The following is a 23598-nucleotide window of genomic DNA, read 5'->3' on the forward strand; positions in this document are numbered from 1 at the left end:
GAGGGAGAAGGATTGGGATGGGGGGAGGGGGGAGGCTGGGAAGGGATGGGAAGGGTAAACAAAGGAGGAGGCTGCAATGCTTGGTAAGAAATGCACGCATTATCCTGCCCATGCAATTGTAACCCCTCTGTACAGTATGTTCACAAATAAAATAAAATTAAAAAAAAATAAAAATATATATTTATTGTAAAAATGTTGTACTGAGGGGTTACAGTTACATGAGTAGGGTAATGAGTACATTTCGTAGTGAGCTTCCCTCTCTATCTTCCCAACTACTCCCACCCACTGATCCTGACATTGTAAAGTTTGCTTTCAACATAGTGTCTTGTACATCTCATCATCACAGTCAGTCAGCCTGCATATCCATTTAAGCATTCTGCTATATCTTTCCCCTCCCCAAATTACAAAAATATATATACAAGATGCAGAACACCAGCATCAAATCCAGTAAAAACAGGGGTTATACCGTGGGGGGAAGAATATACAAAAGACACAAAAGAATCACATAGTACATTGTAAGTACATTAAAAATACTAGCAAGAAAGAAAAAAACCACTTGTGTACCTGTCTTGGGGTACATTTTGCTTACCATTTTCTCATGTGGTCATATGTACATAGCCTTTGTCCGTCTCTGCTTGTCCTAGACATGTATTAGTCATTGCAAACAAGGAAAATCATGAGACCTATGTTTCTTTGGGCCTGGCTTACTTCACTTAATATAATTTTTTCCAAGTCTGTTCATTTCCTAACAAATGAGGAAATGTCATTCTTTCTGATGGAGGCCTTGAACTCGGCCTGGGTGCTGTCCCTCAGCTCTTCAGCTCAAGGCAAGTGCTCTACCACTTGAGCCTCAGCGCCACTTCTGGTTTTGAGTGGTTTATTGGAGATAAGAGTCTCAAGATCTTTCCTGCCCGGCCAGGCTTTGAACCACAATCCTTAGATCTAAGCTTCCTGAGCAGCTAGAATTACTGGTGTGAGCCACAGGTGCCTGGCTCAAAGACTTTTTTTAAAACACAAAATAGTTGAAATGTGTGTGTGTGTGTGTGTGTGTGTGTGTGTATAAAAACAGAATGGGAGGTAAAACCAGTCCACAGTGGTTTATTAGCCATTGTAACTATTTTACAGTTTTCCTAAGTATTTTATTATTTCAGTGTAACACTTCTATTTTAAAACATCCCTGGGGTTCTAGCATAGACAACCCTTTGGAGTTCAGGAGGAAACAAATTGGGTAGAGATTGACCACTAGCTAGATTGCTCATCTTTCTCACAGGTTGATCCTCTTTATAGAAATTACACAGTTATTATGGCAGTGTCTCAAATATAAGAGGACTTGCTGTACTCTTGGCCATCTTTCTTCTATGCATTCAGTATTGTAAGACCAAGCTTGTATAGCTTCACTTTGTTCATGGTAGTTTCAAATACCACTTCAGAAAAATGTAGGAAAAACCCTAGGTCTCCTTGGCACAGGCCTAAATTTTCTTAATAGAGACTCAGAAACACAACAAATCAAAGAAAGTTTGGACAAATGGGATAACATGAAGTTACAGAGCTTCTGCATGGCAAAGGACATAGCCAGCAAGATCAATAGAAAGCCCAGGGATTGGGAGAAGATCTTCACTAGCCATACAACGGACAAGGGTCTCATATCTAAAATATACTTAGAAATCAAAAAATTAAATCTCCCAACAACAAATCTTCAAAGAAACAACTGCCCAATAACTAAGTGGGCTAAAGACTTAAAGAGAAATTTCTCTGAAGAGGAAAGAAAGATGGCCAAAAGACACATGAAGAAATGCTCAACCTCTCTAGCCATAAAAGAAATGCAAATCAAAACAATACCCCAGTTAGAATGGTTGTAATCAAGAACTCTAATAACAACAAATGCTGGAGGGAATGTGGACAGAAGGGAACCCTACCACATTGTTGGTGGGAGTATAAACTTGTTCAACCACTTTGGAAAGTAGTATGGAGGTTCCTCAAAAGACTCCAAATAGAGCTCCCCTATGACCTAGCAATCCCACTTTTGGGCATTTACCCAAATGATCACAAACAAGACCATATTAAAGCTACCAGCACAACTATGTTTTTTGAAGCATTATTTACCATATGAATAAGATATGAAACCAACCCAGATGCCTCTCGGTAGATGAATGGATCAAGAAAATGTGGTATATATACACAATGGAATTCTATGCCTCCATCAGAAAGAATGACATTGCCCCATTTGTAAGGAAATGGAAAGACTTGGAAAAAAATCATATTAAGTGAAGTAAGCCAGCCACAAAGAAACATAGCTCCCTGGTTTCCCTTATTTGCGATAACTAGTATATGTCTGAGACAAGTGGTAAAGGTCAAATAAGTTGATGTTAGGTGAAATGAACCCCAAGATAAGGACACTAGTAGTTTTTTTTCCTTTCTTGCTATTGTTTCAAATGTTTTCGTAAGGTACCACATGATTTTTTGTTGCTTTGTATGTCCCTTCCCCACTGTATAACCCCTGTTTTCACTGTATTTGATGTTGGTATAATTTGGGGAGGGGAAGAGAAAAATTGTTTAAATAGGGATGCAGGTGGACCTATTGTAACAATGAAATGTACAAGATGCTATGTCAAAAACCGAACTTTACAACTTTGCAGGAGGGAGTCATGGTGGGGGAGGGACGGGTGTAGTCGTTGAGATGGGATGGCAGGAATGGTAAGGGAAAAACAAAGGAGGAAGCAATGATGCTTGATAAGAAATGTACTCATTATCTTGATCCTGTAATTTTAACCCCTCTGTACTGTATTTTTACAACAAAAATATTAATTAAAAAAGAAAAATGGAGTCATATTTTCCATCAGTATTTTTCTAAAGAGAGATGCTCTAAAAGAGTTTTAAGTTTTCTGTTTGTGAAAGTTCATTTCTCTTGTTTTCTGTATATACTCTGGAAGACAGAGTGCAAGGACCCATCCCAAGTCCCCTCCTCCAACAGTGGTTACCTGAAACAATGGACAACACTGAATCTTTCATATAATGTGTCTTCTACCCGTATTGTCTATGGTAAAGTTCAATTTATAGATTAAACACAATCATATTAATGACATCAATTAGGAATAAAATAAACACTGACTATATTTTCTAATAAGTGTACTTTTTATACATTATGAATTATTTATTTATAGAAATTTCAATCCAATATTTTCAGCTTGCTATTCACCATGGGTAATTGAAACTACAAAATGATAAATCATGGCTACATGGCACTAATGTAAAGCTAGATTGTCTATGTATGTCTGCTGCTATGTTCTCTAGCAAGAGAACTGCATGGGTGGCAATGGGGTTCCTTTGAATTCCCATCAGTGCTGACATCTCAACATACTTTTTCTAAATCAGTAGCCAACATATCCCAATAAAAATAGACAAAAACCTGTCCTTGCTTCCAAACAGGCATTTAAGATATATTTCAGGGACTATGTTCCTTTTAAATTTTAGGTTATATATAAAACATTTTGGGTATTTCCTTAATGAGCAGACACCAAAGGAGACCATGATCATGAAGATGGATACTGGAAAAGGCGTGATGCTGGAATCACATGTCTTGGGTGTGAGAGGTAAGACACCACTGGAGAGTGAGTACTACATATCTGAATCAAGATCATAAACAGATTATAGTCACATCACATTCCATTTGGATAAAGTAATAAGAGAATAAACAAAACAAATATTTTACTCCTTTGTTAAATATGTAGCCAAAAGAAAATGGGCTGCTACTTAAAAATAAATTTGAATTGGGCCACATGGAATGATTTGAGAACTCAGAGCTCAAAACACATTTAGTGGACACATAAATGATAGGCTTTTTGCCATTACTTAGAAAAATGATGTAACCTTTTGCCTTCTTTTACAAACTAGTTCTGTGTTTCAGCATCACTCACTGATGCTAAATGCTCAGGGCATGTTAAAACCTAGAAAAATAAATCAAGTACTCATTCCACAAAGTGTCAAAAGTCTCATTTTATTGTTGACTTGCTTCACAAGATTGACTAGTTCAAGAGTCACTAACCTTTTCTTAACGTGTCAGATGTAAATATTTTAAGCTTTGTGGACTAAAGTGTGACAGACACCCTATAGTAGATGTAGCATGAAAACATAGTATGGCTGTGTTCAAATAAAACTTTATTTATAAAAACATCCCTTAGACCACATTTTGTTGACTTCTGGAATAGTCTAATTATAAGAAAATATGGAGGATCTTAAGTGGATTTTAAAAGACTATGTTGACCAGACAAATTGTCAGCCCACCGAGTCCAGGCTATCATTTCAATCTTGTTGGAATAATAGTAAGTGACCCTGTTTATGGAGGGTAGGAGTTAGAGATGTCAGAATGCTTGCAGTTACATTGAATCATCCCAAGATGAATGTTTTTGAAACAGTCACTATAATAATTAAATGTGGCAAGAGACTGTTATGATGTAAGGATATAGCCAAAGTCACGAGAAGCCAGCAGGTCAGTTTTCCATGTACAATTGTGCCCAGCTTTCCACTGTCTATCTTGAATCTGTGTCTCAGGTCATAAATGTGACACAAGTGTGTAGCTGTTGCTACTCAATTTCAACCATTGTTGGCTGGGGAGTAATCCAATTGAACTACACCTTCTTCTTTCTACTTCAAATTTGTATTACTAATATTTTTAAATTAGCATCTGTTAGTCATACAAGGGTGTTCCATTTTGAAATGTCCACATTTGCATACAATATACCTTAATCAGGCTTACCCCTTCATCATCCTCTTATATGCCACATGCCGCATTTGTTCAATAATCTCAGCATGATTCCTTTGTACATTTTCTCATCTGCACATGAAATATTTCCACCATATTCCCCCTCTGTTAACTGTCTTCTTTACCTTCCTTCTCCTCCCGCTATTAACTGTGTCCTGGATAGAACATGTTTTACATCCTCAGCTTCATTCTTTCATATGCACACCTATATTTATTTCAGCATTATTTAGTAATAGGTACAAAATCTAAAGAGACACAAATGTTGGTCAATAAATGAGCCATAAAAACTATATACAAATGTTGGTCAATAAATGAGCCATAAAAACTATATACACACAACACACACACACACACACACACACACAATATCCTGTCTTTCAAAAGAACAAGAATCTGTCACATGATAGATTATGGAAGAATTTTAAGGATATTGTACTAAATAAAATGAGCCATTTTATTTTTAAACAAAGGCTGCAGAAAACTAGTGATACACAGTGGTAATACTAGCTACTCAGGAGGACAAGATCTGAGGATCACAGTTCAAAGCCAGCCTAGGCAGGAAAGTTCATGAGACTCTTATTTCCAATTAAATAGCAAAAAGTCTGAAATAGAGCTGTGGCTCAAATGGTAAAATGCTAGCCTGGAGCTAAAAAGTTAAGGGACAACATGTAAGCCCTAAGGTACAAGCCCCAGGACAGGCACACAGGCACACACACACACACACACACACACACACACACAAGGAAGACTACGTGATTCTACTCATAGTGGGTATCTAAAGTGGTTAAATTCTCTAAAAGAGGAGGAGGAAATAGAATGGTTGTTTTCCAGGGCTGGAATGCAGGAGGCAAAACAGAGAGCAGGGGGCAATAGGGTTGATTCTCACTTTTACAAGGTAAGTTCCATATAAAGCTGTTGCACATTTTTAAATGAAAATACTACATACTAATGCACTTCATACTTGAAATGGTAGATTTTATATTTTATATTATGACAACTTTTTCAAAGTGCTATTCTTTTCACTGCAAACTCAAGGGTTACAATGAATTTAGCTGCCTGTCAAGAGATGGTAACAGGGAGATAATGCTGATCAAAGAAAGCTATTCTGCCAGGTGCTGAAGATTCAGATCTGTATTTCCAGCTACTCAGGAGGCTAAGATCTAAGGATCTCCATTTAAAACAAGCCTGGCAGAAAACTCTGAGTTGGAAGAGGAGTTGTGGCTCAAGTGGTAGAGAGCCAGCTATGAGCAAAAAAACTGAGGAAAAGTGCCCAGGCCCTAGGTTCAAGACCCAGGACCAGAACAAACAACAAAACAATGTTCTTCAGTTAAAGATACTTGCTTTGAATTGACCAATTTGTCAAAAGCCGTCCAGAATCTGCCTGACCAAACCCTTATTCGACTGTTCTGCCTGGAAAGTGTGTGAAAACTTCTAATTCAGATGTGAGATAAGGTGGTACAAGAAATTAATTAGTGAAATGGCAAAAGAGCTTAATTTAGGGGAGGTGCTTCTACTGGCAGCTGTTTCCTTGGAGTAATCTATCTCTCCCTCTTTTTGTACCTCTTTCTCCAATACGTTCAAAATCTGAAAGGATTTTATGTCTAAAATGAACAACAATAATAAAAATTATGAGCCATTATCTTCTATCTGATGAGAAAAAAAGTCAGGAAAAGTATTTACTTTCTGGAACTCTTCCAAAGTAGTTATTGGGTAGCTGGGTTTAAGCTTCCCAGTCTGAGCCGGGCACAGGTGGCTCATGCCTATAATCCTAGCTACTGAGGAGGCTGAGATCTGAGGATCTCAGTTCAAAGCCAGCCCAGGCAGAAAAGTCCATGAGACTCTCCAACAAAACCACTAGAAAACTAGTAGTGGTGCTGTGGCTCAAGCAGTAAAGTGTTTGCCTTGAGCTGAAGAGCACAGGGACAAGCGCCCAGGCCCAGAGTTCAAGCCCCACAAACCACCAAAAAAAAAAAAAAAAAAAGATTCCCAATCTGAATAGCGATTTTATTGTTTTTTCTTAATTCATTTTTTAAATTTCTAAGTAGTTGCACAAAGAGTTTACAACATGCATCGTGTGCAAGTGGCTTTCAGCAACTCATTTTGATCAATGTCACCTTTTCATCGTTCTCCTCCGTCTCTCCCAAACCCGTTCATGCTCTCAGCATTTCTAGTCCCATTTTCACATATGCACACTGAATGTTATGACTGCATTCTTCCCATTCCCTCTCTTTACTCATCTACCCCCTTTTCTTGACCTCAGCCCGATCACTGACACCTTGTGTTTTACCTTCCTGGTATTCATTTGGTTAGACTGTAAATTTGTCACTCAAAGGAGTTACACCACTGGCGTTCTTCCCACATAGTTAATAGGTTTGTGTATACATCCATAGTTGCCTGCATATGTTTGTACAGATACTTGGAAATTAACTCTAACTTCCATACATGAGAAAAAACATGCTTCCTTTGTCTGGGCCTGACAGTGTCTTACTACCTATACCATGAACTTTTGGTCCTCCTGACATTCATTTTTAAAGTGTGTGTTACATTTTCAAGTGGGTTACGTTATGTCTGGTACTTCACACACACATATATTGTGTTGTAATTAGATTGACCCTCTTTGATTGCTTTCTTTCTTTTCCTATTCCCTCTACACCTTTATGAATTTAACATTGTTTATTGTTCCCCAATTCTTCCTATTCCTCACTCCCCCCCCCACACACACACACAAAATCCTCCATTTAGGATGATTTCTTTGGAGAAGGCAGCAATTTATATGTAAAATGTTCTTATTTTCAAATATTGGTACCTGTTTTAGAAATTAATGTTCTTATTTTTTTTAACACTTTGACCCAAAGAAAGCATGTTTTCTACTATCCTAATAAAACCAGGGGTGGGAAGTGGGGCTAAACACACCAATTTGCCACAGGTGCTGGAAAGGATGGTGGGATTAGGCAAGAAAATGGGAACCATGAGTGAGGAGTTGTAGAAAATTCCCCATCATTTGGGCTGAACTAAAAGCAGCATGCTACCAAGTAAATTGCTTTTCACTTATTTTATTTCCTAATTTGCTCTAGTATAAGGACTTTGGGTTTGCTCAAAGCTACCGTGTTTTTACACCCAGTTAGATTTGTTCTCAGGCAAACAGTTGCTAGGCTGTTTGTTGTTAAAATGTCACAGTTTTCTGACTTACAGTCCATCACACTGGAGCACCCTAGGACACGATTGTCCACGACATGAACTGCAAGACCCAGAGTAACAATGTTTTCCTGTGACATAATAAACATCTCCTTGTGGAGCCAAAGATGAAAAAAAGACATTTATTTTTCTGGGCTATTGGCTCAACTATGGGGTACCTGAAATTCCCAGGGTAGCTCACAATGGAAATGACAGTGATATGTTTGTGTGTCTTTAAATTCGAACCATTGTGAGTGCCAAGCTGCAAAGATAAATCTTTCCGAGGGATAATAGAAGATGTTTGGCTGTAGAAATGAATGGTCCTCTGGTTGTCTATTTCCCAGGCTTCAAATACAGAGGGAGTTTTTGTGCACTCATTCTTTCCTGTGAAAATAGATTTGCCAGGCCCTCGGCTCTGACCCCATTCATCTGTCCCTCCTCCAGTCCACATTCTCTTCTCTTCCAGCTCAGACACTCCACAGGCCTTGACAATTACCGCCAGCCTTTAGTACCAGCCTCTCTCCCTTCTGTCTTACCATTTGATTTCTTTTTTTTTCTTACATGTTTCCTAAAACCAAGCTTTCCTGAGCTTGAACTCATGGAGTTGTGCTTGTTAAGGAAGACACTCTATTACTTGAGCCATGGCTATAGTCCTAAGGTTAAAATTATTTTCTCATTTGTATCTCATGCGCCATATTTATTGTCAGTCTTCCTCCTTCTACAGCTAGGCTTTAAATATCCCTGGAAGATATCCCTGGAAGCTTTCTGTTGCTTTCTTCCTGTCCCTTCTCTGACTTGTTCAAGATTGTAACCATATCTTAGCCCTACTTGGCAATTATTTCTTGTCCCCTTCAGATCAAGGGAAAACTTTCATTGTTGCTGAAGTTTTTTAATATTTGAGGTTCTTTTGTATGTGAAGAAACAATCACACTACAAATATTTAATTTTCTTAGAAATGAATTCAAGAGCTAATGTGCATTTATACAGTAAGCAATTAACAATGCAACATTCATTCACATATTCAATAAAATAACACTACATAATTCAACATTAATTAATGAAACACAATAAATTTCCTTGAATTCACAAAGATGATTATAGATTTTAAATCAAAAATTTCTAAGCAAATTAATTAAAAGAAAAAGTTGTATTACCTTTTAATGGATAAAAGTAATAGGAATATTAGCATAAATAAAAAATAATTGATGTCCTTATATTAAGCCAATTATAAAATTTGCAAACTTAAAGGATTAAAATTTTTTCTTAATAGAATCTAACTTCATATGCAAGATGACTAATCATACTCCATATTCATTTGCAATATGACTAAATTTTTAGTACCTTTCTGATATTTCAGAAACAATTAAACTTTAAATTTTATTTGCCTACCTTGTGGATTTTGAGAATAGGAGTGGATTGAGTCTGACAGAGGTGTTGATATAAAATTCAATGCTCTTCAGAGTTGTCATTGATCTAATCATTCATAATTAAATCTTAATATTACAGCAAAGAAATGTAGTCACACCCATATATTTTATTTTTGAATTTTATTGTAATTTAATTACTAGTACATCACCACAGTACTCAATGTATTATTCCACATTATTTCTATTTATTTATACAATTGAAAATTAACAAAATCATTATTAATATTCTGAGTGGTCCTGAAACGTGTCAGTTAATATAGAAGAAGTTTATATATGTTTGGACAAAAGTCATTTAGGAAACCTTTCCATTTGTAAATAATTTTGTCCAATATTATGGGTATATCTGCACTAATGCAACTATCTGCTACACTCTTCTAACTTAGTTATTTCTGTTACCATTAGTGCTGGTCAGACAACAGTAGATATTACTCCTTATTATTATAGAGTTGTCTCACTCTTAGCATTATTTATTCATTTCTTTCAAATTCATAAATATGCATAAACATATAAAATCATTAGACTTGTATACATTTGTGTGCAATATAAGAAAATGTTGCATCTAGTAATAGGAGGTTACAATATTTATAAGTAGATATAAATTATCATTGTTTATTATTCATGATGCACAGATATTCTGTCCTGGCTACTAGACTGTCTTTTCTCTTCTTAATATTCTCCTAACATGATTGAGTTTGGAAGCCAACCTGGGCAAAAACTCTCATCCCAATTAATCAGCAAAATGCTGAGCTGGAGGCATGGTTCAAGTAGTAAAGTACAAGGAGATATTATAGAATCACCACACCAAATTTAAGTACACCCTTCTCTTAATCTTTCTATGCCTCTACTTTCAGTGTAATAAAATGAAGATGATAAACAATGTTACCTCATAAATTGTGCTATAGATTAAAAACTTACTGCATGCCAAGTTCCTTTCAAGGAGAAAAAGAGCTTTTCCATTAGGGTTATGATTTTCATTAGGGTTATCTCCTTCATTTTCTGAGGGTAACAAGTACACCAGTCTCACCTGAGAACAAAACGGATAGAAAGGCAGACACAGAGACAGACTGACAGAGAGAGAGAGGGAGAGAAAGACAGGGAGAGAGAGAGAGAGAGAGAGAGAGAGAGAGTCCCAAACAGGCTGTGAATGTACCAGTCTCTGGATGCTTTTCATAATGACTTTATCTGTTGACGAAATCCATAAACATCCAAGTAGGCATGTTCTTCTCAGTTGTAAGGATATCTGCAGACAAGTGTCTATAACCAGTTCTATCATTTATTTCCAACTGTCCACAGATATACATTGGCCTAACACTTTATGCCAAGTGGTGGAGGATTCTGAAGTGTAAATTCTGTTGTACACAATTGCAATTGTGAGCAGAAAACATAACCATCACAAGACCAGAACAGATATAACTGACAAATGTCACAGTAACACTTTCTGTAAAGTAGCTTCGATAAGAAGACTGGGGCAAGAGAACAGCTGTGTTTATGAGGAGTAATAATTCAGTGTTTGCTGAATTTGAACATAATTTAAATCAGTGGCCACCTGCCATTGATGAAATTTGGCTGCTGTCAGATATTTGTTAGGGAAATATTCTGTTAGATTGCAATAATATATTAAGAAAAAAAATGGTTTCAATGGTAGCCCCTTCAGGCCAAATTTGTTGATTTAATAGAATATAGTAGATGCTTCCATGAGGGGTTTTTGTCTCAGTTCTACCTTGTTTGAGCATGGAGAGAATTCTTTGGATGATATTTTTTAGTTTTCAAGTTGTATTATTTACATTCCATGTATCTCATTTTTGGTTAAGGTTTCTTACTATTACTTATAGGTAAGTAAATCTCTATTTGCTGTACTGGTTGCATTGGTTGATTTGGTTGGCTAGCAGTGGAAAAAAAGCAGAATCTTTAATTTTAAAAATTATCAACAAAAATAGAAAGACTTGGAAAAATTATATTAAGTGAAGTAAGCTAGGCCCAAAGAAACATAGGTCTCATGGTTTCCCTTATTTGCAATAACTAGTATATGTCTGAATCAAGCAGAAAAGGTCAGATAAGTTGATGTTAGGTGAAATGAACCCCAAGATAAGGACTCAAATGTTTTTCTTGCTTGCTATTGCTTTTAGCATATTTATAAGCTGATTTCTTTGTTGCTTTGTATATTCCTCCCCCAGGGTATAACCCCTGTTTTCACTGAATTTGATGTTGATATAATTTGTGGAGGAGAAGGGAAAAAGCAAATTGTTTAACTAGGGATACAGGTGGACCCATTGCAACAATGAGATGTACAAGGCGTTATGTCGAAAACGAACTTTACAACTTTGGTGCGGGATAGGTGAGGGGAGGGAGGGGGAGTGGGGAAGATTGGGGGGCAGGGGGAGGATGGGAAGGGATGGGAAGGGGAAACAAAGGAGGAGGCTACAATGCTTGATAAGAAATGTACTCATTACCTTGCCCATGTAACTGTAACCCTTCTGTATGGCATTTTCACAATAAAAAAACTTGTAATTAAAAAAATCAATAAAAATACAATAAACATCTTAAAAGATAATTATATGATTATATTGTTATCATAGTTTTCACTTGACCATCTCCATGAGAAATTCTATCAAATAAATAAGGATTCAACCAGAAAATAATTTGTTTATTTTTATATGTTTATCTTTTTAATACATATTTTTATTGTAAAGATACTGTACAGAGGGGTTACAGTTATATGAGTAAGGTAATGAGTACATTTCCTATTGAGCATTGTTACCTCCTCCTTTGTTTTTCCCCTACCATTCCTTCCCTCCCCACCTCTCCAAGTCCTCCCGAAAGTTGTAAAGTTTGTTTTCAACAGTGTTTTGTTTTTAATAAATGTTTAATTATAAAAAAAGTAAGAATCTCTTTCCTATTTTGAACAATGTTAGTAAGTGAATAAATTGCTTTCATACCCTCAAAGTATAATTAAGCACTAGAGACTATAGCATGAATATTGCAATTATTGATGTCAGATTCTTGGAACAGTTCACCTGTCTTGAGATTCATTATGAAATACCAAACTTGTTAGCCAGTAATGCCAAAAAATAAATCACTTTTTTTTAAAAAAACCTTTGTTTTTGTTATGGTGTATTAGTATTAGAACTCAGGACCTCATACTGGCTCAACTTGCTTCATCAGCTGGTATTCTTCCATTTGAATCATGTGTCCAGGCTGACCTTTTGCTGGTTATTTCAATGACATAGTTCAAACAAACTTCTCTGCATAGGGTGCCCTCAAACAGTGATACTCTTGGTCTCAGCCTTCTGAGCAGCTATGATTACAGGCATGAGCCATCAGTACCTGGATCCATCTTGATTTTTAAACTTGACATTCTGCAATGGTGCCATTTGGCTCACTTACACATCCATATTTACCATGTGTAATCCATGAATTGGAACCCAGACAATATGTTCTAGCAATACCCAGAATACAGGTGGAGGATGTTATTTTTCCTGCTGTGGAATTGACAACATTACTGTATCTGATATTATTCCATGTTGCCCCTACTGCTTATATTACCATTGTATTTCAATCACTACGTCCTAAAGAGAGATGGACATTCCCTTCTAGTTGTAAATGGAGATACGGAATTAGAGCTTAGTATTTGCAATAAAAAATAGTATATTCAGGCTGGGAAGGTGGCTCAGTGGTAGAGCACTTGCCGTGCATGCATGAGGCAGTGGGTTCGATTCCTCAGCACCACATAAGCAAAAAAGAAAAAAGCCGAAAGTGGCACTGTGGCTCAAGTGGTAGAGTGCTAGCCTTGAGCTGAAGAGCTGAGGGACAGCGCCCAGGCACAGAGTTCAGGCCCCATGACTGGACCCAAAAACAAAACAAACATGAAAATAGTATATTCATGGTTATGCAGATCACTTATCTGCAGAAAAGAATAAATATATTAAAATACAGATAGTCCCTAATTTGTGAAGGTTGGACTGAGGATTTTTTGACATTATGATGACATGAAAGCAACACACTCAGAAGGAATCATACTTTGAGTTTTCATATTTCTGTAGATTATAGATATTCAGTACCCTCTTCTTCTGCAAGGCTGGACAGCAGCAGGAAACTTCAGCTCCAAGACAGCCATGTCATCTTCAGGCAAACAGACAATATGCCACAGTACAGGGATTTGTCAAGATAGATGTTCAAAGCAGGTCATTAGTGCACAACTGTAATCCCAAGCACTTTACATACTGAGGTAGGAGGATTGCAAGTTCAAGGTCAGCCTGGTAAAAATACATGACCTTACACCTACCCTCCCCCCATCACTAAGGCTAGGAAATTGGATAGGTTAGGTGTACTCAATGTGATTTCAAACTATTAGGCTAATTCTCTAGTTTTTTTCTCTATCTTGTAAAAGTATTTGTAGTATCTTTCAGTAGTTGTACAAAGGAGTTGCCATTCACCAACGCAGTTTATGAATATAGTATATCTTGATCAATATCACCCCTTTCAACATCTCTCCCAACCCACCCTTTCCATTATGTATCTTAATTTCAGCTTATGTATTGACCTTTTTGCACTTTAACAAAATGGTTTTTATGTACAATGCATTTAATCCATATCACCACTTCAACATCGTCATCCCTTTGACTGCTTTCTTACCACTTCCCCCTTTATTCTTCTACCCATCTCCCCTTGGCTACACTCTCCACTCTTGCAAGAACCTATTTCTTATTTTCAATTGTGATTCAATCACTTCTCAATTTTCAATCATGATGACCATATTGTGGTCCTATTATATAGTGAATAGCATTAGTATGTTGAAATATTTTTGTTGGCTGTTGGTGCATAATATTTTTTGAGAAATAGAAGCATGTTATTTGATTTTTCATGCAAATTTTGCTTTCCTATAGGAACAATGAATATATGAACACTGAAACCAAAGCTACCTATTCTTCTCTACATTCATCAGTACTCTGATATTTTTTGCTTTATGTCATAAACTTTTAAGCTATAGCCCTCCTATTTATTTTTCAATTACTTGAATTTGACAAGACTTTTGTCCGTAGGCCCTTCATCAATACTGTACTGATGTACTATAGGCATAGCCTAGCACTTTTTGTTGTCTAAACATCCAACCTTCATGTTTTTAATCAAACTTTGGCTTCCTCAAGACGCTAGATATGCTACTCTTAATCAGGGAAAAAAATCACATAATTTTTTCATTTGTTAATCTTAGGGGCTCATTTCCATCCCTTGGAAAAATGTTCAACTTTATATTCATTCTTACATTTTAAGGTCCACTGAAGTTTCGATGAGGTCTTTAGGCTAAGACTAAAACCAAGGAAGGCAAATGACTAAAGGTCTTTGTGATTGACAGAGAGGAAATTGTTTGCTTTGTGGTTGATTTTGTTAGGGGCAGAATGGTACAATTTGTTATTGCTAATTTGTTTTGCCTTCCAAATTGTTTATCTAAACTCACAACATTGAAAGGTTAGGAGATAATAAATTGATTTCTCTATAATTGATTTGATAAAGCAGCAACACAAAATCTCAGTATCAGACAGGCACAGATGGCTCACTCCTGTCATCCTAGCTACTCAGGATGCTGAGATCTGAGGATCGAGGTTCAAAGCCAGTCCAGGCAGAAAAGTCTGTGAGACCTTTATCACCAATAAACTACTCAGAAAAAGCCAGAAATGACACTGTGGTGCAAGTATTATAGTGCTAGCCTTGAGTACAAGGAGGCTCAGGGGAAACACATAGGCCCTGAGTTCAAGCCTAGAAACAGCAACGAAAAAAAAAAACAAAAAAACCCTCCATGTCTATTCAGTGAATGAGTAGAGTTCTTGGGTTCTACAGATTTATAGCTCCCAAGAATGCTCATGTGAGTACTTCAGCTTGGAGTGAGTACTGCATACTGAGCTTAGAATAATGAGGAGTTTTGTGCCACAGAAAAACGGAAAATCAACACTCATGGTAGAGACACCTTGTAAATGAGAGCAGCAGATGGTTTGTCAGAGGTAGATTTCCAGAGTCTGTCCAGGAACAGTTCAGAGACTCTCTGAGGTTACATGTCATGCTAATCTCAAAATCTGAACCAGTCCTCCTAACTCCATCTGCTTGTCATCCTGTTTTAAAATTGTCCTTATTGTCCTGATATGTCTTGCTCATAACCGCACCCTGGACTATGAAAATGACACAGATCACCTCAGACACAATGAAGGTCATATTAAAAACAACCAAAAAGAGCAATAGAGAAGATGGAAAGGAATGATGTAAGAGGTGGCATTGATCAAGATACATTTTACTTACAAATTGACAAGTTAAATTGAAACCCCTTTGCACAACTACTAAAAGATTTTTTAAAAATTATGCAGATAGAACACTTTAGATTCATCTTAAGTTTTAAGTAGACAAAAATAATTCAACCAGACCTGATGGCTCACTCCTGTAATTCTAGCTACTCAGAAGCCTGGGATCTGAAGATCACGGTTCAAAGCCAGCCAAGGCAGAAAAGTCATGAGACTTATCTCCAATAAACCACCAGAAAACTGGAAGTGGCGCTGTGGCTCAAGTGGTAGAACACTCACCTTGAGCTAAAGAGCTCAAGGACAGCACCCAGGCCTAGACTTCAAGCCCCATGACTGACACCCCCCCCAAAAAAAAAAAGAAAGAAAAAAAAAGAAAAGAAAAAGAATTAATCTTAAAAGTCAGCTTAAAAATCAAATACAAAGCCGGGTGCTGGTGGCTCTCACTTGTAATCCTAGTTACTCAGGAGGCTGAGATCTGAGGATCGTGGTTCAAAGGCAGCCCTGGCAGGAAAGGCTGTGAAACTCTTATCTCAAATAAACCACCAGAAAACCAGAAGTGGTGCTGTAGCTCAAGTGGTAGAGTGTTAGCCTTGAGCTGAAGAGCTGAGGGACAGCACCCAGGCCCAGAGTTCAAGCCCCATGACCAACAACAACAACAAAAAATCAAGTACGATGCCTTCCTACACAAAGAAGGAATAATCAAATCATCTGATATTTAATATGGACCCAGAAGCAGTTTCATTTTAAAGAGGACAACTTTCCTGTTTTCCATTCATGAAGTCCAAGGGTCAAACAACTATAGACTCCCAGAACTCTCGCTTAAGTTATTTTTCCTGTGCTATTCAGCAATCTATAATGAATGTGCAGATAAGATTTTAAAGAAGTCCCTATAGTCAGTGTCCAGGCTATATAGCAGAATTCATAGTAGAGCTCCTAGGAGTATCTGATTGAACACAAAAAAAACAGACATACAGTTATTCCTGAATTCCTATACACTTTCAATATGCATCTCCAAATTTATTTTAAACCCATCATCATGACCCCCAACTAAGTTGTCACATGTTGACTTTCACTATGCTTCAAGTCTGCTTGACTTGTGTCTAATGTCTCAAATACACACTAGATTTTTGTGAAAAATTAGGCCATTTTCTCACCAACTTTGCCTAAGGACTAAAAGGAGGCATTGCTTCTCTGCTTATCATGGAAAAGATTCTGGACGATGTATTCTGGTAGCATGATTTCATCTTAAAATATCTATGTCTTCCATCATATGAGGGCAGCCCTAAGGTTAAAAGAGCCTTCATAGATAAACAAGATTACAAGATTTGAGTCGGAATCCTGAGTTAATACAATTGACCTAATATTAACATGAGTGAAGTCATTCAGGTGAGATGTATGCTTTAAAGTTAACCTTTATCAATGTTGGAAAATAGGTAGAACATTCAGTCAAGAAAACCATAAGTAGTTTATTACTTAGGATGAATTTTCTGGCTCTGACTCCATTTATTTAGTGGGTGTTGTTGGTTAAATAAGGACTTCCCATAACTCTGGTCAGATTTGATTGAGATATCAATACAAAGGAACCTTGGTATATATGGACTTCGCAACCTAAACTCAGTACCTTTAGGCTCCGTTTCTCTGCACCAATTAGCAAGGACGCCTTCCAATGACCTATGGGCTTTAGCTCTAAGAATATGACATTTCTCCTTTTTTGGACTTTTTCTGCATATGAAATACTTCCTTTTCTCTTTTCTCACACTTTTTTCTTATATTGTCCTTATTATTTCCTAATATTTCCATTATTATGCTTTCCTTTAGCAGTACTATTATGGCTGTACTACAGTATATGGAAGATATTTGTGGAAAACTATAGTATCATTAGCCATGACACAAAACTTTTGTTGACATATTCATATTGGAGACTATCGAATGTCTTGTTCTAGAGATGTGATAAAGTAGACCCAACTTCACAAATGATTATTCGCCATTAATTGAGCTCTGTAGAAGCTCTTGGGCTCATGAAATAAGATTACATTGAAGCTCTAGGCTAGTATATTACCTGAGGTATTTTGTAGTCATGGTGATTCAGCCTCTGCATCAACAAAGCATTTCAGTTTCTGCATGAAAACTTAATTATACATTCCAACACCACTGACAATATAAAAATTTTCTTGCTTGTCAAAGCACCAGATAGGAGTATTTTAAAAAGTGTATTTCCATTATGTATATAATCCTGTTTATATTTTGAAGTTTCAAATTATAGGTATAGTAGACAGCAATTTTATTACTTTATGCTTTGAGAATTCTGAATATTGTAATGCACCCTATTAGAATCGATGTACTGTATCATTACTTATTATGGATAAGCTCATAGACCACTAATGTAAGAGGGGTTATAAAACTGAAACAGAATAACAGTTTTTTCTGGATTCTCTGGTGCTTTATGCACTTCATTTACTAAAAAACATAAAATGGTCAGTAAAATATTTACTAGGACTTTGAAAGTCTCTAAAGGCAAAAATTGAATTGTGTAGCATCTCCAGTTTTCTATAAAGCACCTTGTCTCAGAATTCAAAAGTCAGTTTTCTTTTTTTTTAATTTGAGGATGTGTGCCTTTTGATGTCAATCCACCTAAATCTAGTAGCTGGTAGCATTTCCATTGTCCATGGAAATTCTTATAATTTTCTGTATTTTGTACTCATAAAGTATTGCAAGATTTAAAGTGGGTTTGTAACTATTCTCAATAAAAGTTTAGAATACTTGCAGTGATTTGGCTAGAACAAAATAACTGAAGTTAAGTGTTTCTTGGAAAGCCAGCCTTTATAAAATTGAGATGATTCCAACATTTTACCATTAGTAGTTTTTGCTTAGTGCCATTACTGTAAGTTTCTTTTTCTGATTTTATTGATTGTCCTGCTTCCCAATAAAGGGTCACTCTGGTTCTCTAGTCTTCTTCCTCTTGTATTCGATGACACATGATACATTATTTAAGAGCGAGGAGCTAAGACTTAAAATATGTCAGAGCTTTCAGATAAGATAAGAGAAGGAGGAGGGTTATGGCACAATAGTCCATGAATGTAATTGCATTTTTTTATTTTAATATTTAAAAATATTATCATTAACTAATTGTACAAAGGAATTGACATTTAACAAAGAAGTTTATAAATGCAGTGCATCTTGATCAATGTCACTCACCCTTTCAACATTCTTACCTCTTCCTCCCCTATCCAGTATTTCCCTTAGACTTCTTAATTTTATAGTCTATATATTGAATTCTTGACTGCACTCTCCTTCTATTCATTCATTTGTCTAATGCATTTCATCATGATCTTCTGTTACCTTTTGAAAAGTGTTAGAGGAGCTCTAGAAAGTCTTTTCAACCCCTTTTGCTACTCTTACAAAACTATCTTTTATTCAAAAAGCTACTCCTGGCACTTCAAAATTTTGAGATTATATTGCTCATTGTTTTCTGATATATATTAGTTTGATTTATTTGCTAAGCAAAAGTAATACATTGTGCTTTTATTAAAATGAACAATGTCTATTATGGTAAATTTTTGTTAAAGTTATCCTTAATAACTACAAACATCTACATTGGTAAGTGAGAGTTTAAGTTATATTTTCTTTGGTCTTTGAAAAGTTACAGCATATCTGTCTTCAACACCGTTTGTATTAATGATCAATTAGTTATAACCAAGTCATAAGATTATGCATTTTTGACACTTTTCTTTGTGTTTGATTTTGTCTTATTATAGGAGCTATGTTTTGGAAGAAAAGTACATTTTGATATGACTTCTAAGATATCTGGCCATTTGTTCCAAAGCATGATTCAGCTCAATTTGTCACTTTCATCTTTAATCTCTTACATTAATCCATATGAAAGAGATTCTAGTAAATGAGAGTTGCTAGGAGATGCTTTTCTTAATATAAATGTATACCCCACAACTCAGTGAAATTCTTACTGACATATTGCCATATTAAAAGATAAGAGGAAGGCAAAATGTTCTCATCAAATAATGATTATTTGCATTATACAATCCATGAACAAATTTTTGCCAAGATAATATTCCATTTAATCAAAACATTTCCTGTAGTAAATTTCCTGGAAAAACCTATGAATTCAAAGAAGCAAATTTATATGAAATGTTCAGTATGGTGATTGCTACAGATTTAATTTCATTGTTTTATACTGTATAAGTAATTAAATTGTTAGAACCCTCTATGCTACTCTAATCTTTGCTGCTAAATCTAGAAAATACCTCTATATAATGTTTCTCCAGTACTTAATCAACTTTTCTTAGTCTGGGTTCTGTTTAGTATCATCTGAGTTTTGGTTTCTACTATCTGGACTCCAGTCAAAATGAAGGTCCTTTCTTTATCTCAATAGCATGCTATTTATATTTACAGTAATTTTTACTCTAATGGAGTGTTGTATTATATTTATAGTAATTACAATATTGTAAGTAGATGTTGTCTCCTCTCTGTCTTCTTGCTTCTGAAAGGCTACACGTACCTTGAAGAAAATAAATCTATTTTGTCAATAGTCTGTCTCTAATTTATTGAGCCATATTTTCTGAATCAAAGGTTAAATATCAGATAACTAAAATAACTAAGGGCAATTAATTAATAATTTTTGTTTCCCTACTCAACCTATAGTGTTGTTCTTTTAATAATGTCAGAATAAGTGGAGAATCATCCATGTGCAGAAATTAGAGAAATTTCTGAAGATCCTGACATTTAAAAAGACTTTCTTTCTTTTTCTCTCCTCCCCCATCTCTTCTGTACTTTCTGATATTTGTAATACTTAAATCATTACTGATCTCTCTATTTTTGTTTTGTTTTGGTCAGCTGTGGGGCTTGAACCCTGGGCCTGGGTGCTGTTCCTCAGCTCTTCAGCACAAGGCAAGTGTTCTACCACTTGAACCACAGTGCTGCTTCCAGTTTTCTGATGGTTTATTGGAGATCAGAGTTTCACGGACTTTCCTGCCTGGACTGGTTTCCAACCACAATCCTCAGATCTCAGTCCTCTGAGTAGTTACCAACACCCAGTTGGATCTCTTTAACTGACATACCCTGATGTACTAGGTGTTAGAAAAAGACTTAGAAACTATAGCAGTAGGACATAGGACCATGGCTCAAGTAGTACACCCCCTCCCCCACCTCAACATTAAGCAAAAAAGGCCAAGTGAGAATGTGAGTCCCTGAAAATAAGCCTCTCTAACTGCACAAAAAAAAAGAAGAAAAACACTATAGTAATAGACAAATAGAGTATTTAAAGGATAGGTGTTGGTAATGGCTGTGAAAAATTGTTACTTGAATGGATTTTCATGGGACAATTTCTCAAAATGGAATTTGTTGAAAGCATTATTTAAAATTTAGAACCAGGGAAATTAGAATAGTCAAAATACATTTCTGCTTTAAAATTAGTTCCATGCAAACATTTCCAGTATTTCCATGTTCATTCAATAGCTCTTTATTTATCATTGGAACAATAATACTGTGTCACAACCCAGACTGGATATATTACTTTTAAGGAAAAGGATGAAGTCAGGCACACCTTTAATCCTAGCTACTCAGGAGGCTGAGATCTGAGGATCACGGTTCAAAGCCAGCCTTGGCAGGAAAGTCCATGAGACTCTGATCTCCAATAAACCACAAGAAAACCGAAAGTGGCGCTGTGGCTCAGGTTGTAGAGCACTAGCCTTGAGCCTCATGACTAAAAAAAAAAAAGAAAAAAAGAAAAGAAAAAGGAAAAGAAAAAGACAAAGGATGAATTACTTTACATTGTTATGTATTGCTGAACTGGAACACACAGGATTCCTACATTTTTGTCTGGAGTCACCTGTAATTTGGGTTTCTCTGCTAATTCTTCATAGGATTTATTTTTCTGTTTTTGGTGACACTAGAATTTGAACTTAAGGACTTGTATTTGCTAGACAAGTAGTCTACTACTTGAGGTGGGCCCCATCTCTTTTTGCTTTGGTATTTTTTTTCAGATACAGTCATACACTTTTTGCCTTGGATATCCATGGACTTCCATCTGTCTATCTGCCTATTAAGTAGCTGGTATTATATGCTTGCATGAACATGCCTGATGTACATGGTCTAATTTAAATGTCTGGAGGTCAATAGATTGTCAGGGATTTTTGGTCAGGGTTTTCTGTCTGCATTGGTAAAACTGCAAAATTTTCACTGTGTTTTCTCAATAGTATGTTTCTTAATAGTATGTTGTCTAATATGATGAATGATGTTTTCAGCATCCTATAGGACTCATCATTACTCTTTTTTTTTTTTTTTTTGGTCCAGTCGTGGGGCCTGAACTCTGGGCCTGGGTGTTGTCCCTGAGCTCTTCAGTTCAGGGTTGTGCTCTACCACTTGAGCCACAGTACCACTTCGGCTTTTTTCTTTTTTCTTATGTGTTGCTGAGGAATCGAACCCAGGACCTCATGCATGCAAGGCAAGCGTTCTACCACTGAGCCACCTTCCCAGCCCTCATCATTACTCTTAAACTACTTTTAAGAGTTCTCCTGGTATTTGGTCCTCATTAATGTCACATATTTTTATTAGTTATCTGTTATCACAGTGTGGCTACCCATCAATGATTCCAATAATCTATGACATAAAACCAAAGTAAGCTTGATGCCAATGGCTGATGACTACAATCTTAGGTACTTGAAATGCTGAGATGAAAAAATTGCAATTCAAGGTCAATCATGGCAGAAAAGTTCATAAGGTCCCTTCTTAACCTATAGTTGTGCACTGTGGCACATGCTTGTAATAGTAATGGTGTAGAAGGCTGAGATTGGAAGGACTTTAGTTATAGGACAGACCAGGAGGAAATCTGAAAGTCACCACAAAAGAGGAGTACAAACAAAAAAAGAACATTTTTCTTTTAAAACAGCCTTGATTTTTTTAAACCCATGGCATGGAGATGGAATTTTAACGATAAATATTTTTATGCCATGGAGAACGCAGATACTAAAATCCTATTCCATTGCAAATCATGTATGAAACCTGCTTTAGTACAGTCCTGGGTAGATTCATGGATTGCTATGTTTATTGCTGCAGTGTCTCACAAGCTCAACATACATTGGACAACATCCACTTGCCATAGTGTTCCCTACAGCAAATAATTTCATGCATGTTGTAACAGGATATATTAATGGTTTATCAATGTAAGAGTTTTGTTATTTTCATATTATTCAAATTTAGTTATTATTTTACTGGATATTGTTCTGAATATGTCTGTCCACAAAAAGAAACTAGAAAAGTATTTTGCGCTGGGAAGGTGGCTCAGTTGTAGAGCGCTTGCCTTACATGCATGAGGCCCTGCATTTGATTTCTCAGCGCCAAATAAACAGAAAAAAAAGCTGGAAGTGGTGCTGTGGCTCAAGTGGTAGAGTGCTAACATTGAGCTGAAGAGCTGAGGGACAGCGCCTAGGCCCAGAGTTCAGGCCCCACGACTGGACCCCCCAAAAATGTATTTTGCATTAAGTATATATTTATGGATATAAGGTTTTTTTAAAATATTTTAATTACATCCAAATATGCACTGATTCAGACACAAGTACTTGCAGCTGAAGTTCTCACCAAAACACCTTTGCAGCAAAATACTGACAAGCAACAGCTACTCATGTCAAGTGACCTAGTATAAATGTATTTTTAATAACACATCCACAATAATATGAAAATCAGTTTTAGAAATATTTTCTGCTTTCTGTGAAACCATATCAATTTTATAAAATTATCTCTTTAGCTGATAAAAATAAAGCTATGCAAGTAAGCAACTTTTCGAAGATTAAAACACCAATAATTGGCAATAGCAAGTATTAAATAACTTTTTCTAGTAAAAGTTTATATTCACAGAAAGTTTGCTTCCAGAGTTCTTGTATAATTTGTAGGCATATTCTCTTGGTTATAGCTCATTTGTTACAACAAATGAATCAGTAGATGC

This window comes from Dipodomys ordii, unplaced genomic scaffold (genome assembly GCF_000151885.1).
Source record: "Dipodomys ordii isolate 6190 unplaced genomic scaffold, Dord_2.0 Scaffold52, whole genome shotgun sequence".
NCBI lineage: Eukaryota > Metazoa > Chordata > Mammalia > Rodentia > Heteromyidae > Dipodomys > Dipodomys ordii.